The sequence below is a fragment of the Octopus bimaculoides genome, chromosome 1 (genome assembly GCF_001194135.2).
Source record: "Octopus bimaculoides isolate UCB-OBI-ISO-001 chromosome 1, ASM119413v2, whole genome shotgun sequence".
Lineage (NCBI taxonomy): Eukaryota > Metazoa > Mollusca > Cephalopoda > Octopoda > Octopodidae > Octopus > Octopus bimaculoides.
In genome coordinates, this window is record NC_068981.1 from 120,827,919 (window position 1) to 120,829,372 (window position 1,454).

General features: G+C 33.1%; 1 protein-coding gene across 1 annotated transcript in view; it reads left to right on the top strand.

Moving 5' to 3' along the window:
* LOC106872789 (uncharacterized) overlaps positions 1-1,454 on the top strand; it is a 423,364-nt gene that overhangs the window by 235,456 nt on the left and 186,454 nt on the right. The gene's annotated exons all lie outside the window — the stretch shown is intronic.

Here is a 1,454-nt window from a genome sequence, read left to right on the forward strand (position 1 = left end):
TATATATATATATATATATATATTTATGTGGTGCATATGATTGTCAGATGTATTAGTTTAATGCTTGGGAAGGTGGGAAAGTCTTTTACATTTCGACCCTACGCTCTTCAACAGAAATGAATATGAGGAAATAAACATAGAGAGAATAAAAAAAAAAAACTTTTGGAGCTAGCGGTGTGTATGTGTCTTTGTACCTGTGTTTGTCCCCTGTCACCACTTGACAGTGGGACAAACACCCTTAACTCAGTGGTTCCTCATAAAAGACCAATAGAATAAGTAGTGAGGTTAAAAAAAAAAAGGTAAAAGTCCTAGGCTCGATTTGTTCAACTAAATCCCTTCAAGGTGGTGCCCCAGCATGGTCACAGTCAAATGATTGAAAGCAGTTAAAGATAAAAGATAACAGTCACACTGGTCTTGAAGAGCATGACTCTTCCCACTTGACCAGTGGTTCTCAACCATTTTTTACCCATGGCCCCTTTCAATTTCTGTTCTGTTTTGATGGACCCCATAGCCATTCAATGATTAAAAAAACTAGTTTTATACATACTTCTTTCAAAATTTCTTTGTTTTTCACACACTAACTTGTATAACGTGTCAGAGAATGAAATCTAGCTGTTTTTTGCAATAAATACATTTGAAGCAAAATTTTTCATGGGTCCTTAATATTCTACTAAGGGAACCCAATTTATTATTTTGCTTGTGTGGATCCCCAAATATCTTATCTGAATCCCCAAGGATCATATGAACCCCGGTTGAAAACCATTGCTCTAGATTGAATACAATATAGAAAATAAGTGCTCTGGCCATTTTGTCTGTTAATACTATTGTTTTCAGAGCTGGCTGTCTTGTCTGCTCAACCATCTTCTTCAGTATGTAAGAACAGCAAAGTGATTTCAATGGTTCTATATTAATTTTTTTATGTGTGTTTGTATGTATGTGAATTTGTATATGCGTGCTTGTAGGGGAGTAGGTATGTCAGTAAATAGTCAGTGAGTTTGAGATATTGCTTTGATTTTCCTGCAAGAGCAATATTATATCCCTTATGTCGCTAATGCCCTCAGAGAGGGCATGAGTGTCACAACATCCATTTTTTTTTGCATTCTTGAAGTTTACAGTATTCGTCAACAAGCATCAACTGATTATGAAATGTCAAACAGACAAAGCAGATATTGGATGTTTGATTCCATTTATCATATGTGCAGAAGTCCAATAAATATTGATTGATATCTTTCTGTGTTATATTTGTAAATGTATGTGTGTGAGTTTGCATGCATGCATGTGTGTCTGTGTTTGTGTGCATGTATGTGTATATAAATGAATATATGCATATATCTATATATATGTATGTATATATGTATGTGTATATATATATATATATATATATATATATATATATACACACATGTTTATATATGTATATATATATGTGGATATATATAAGCATCTATATAAGT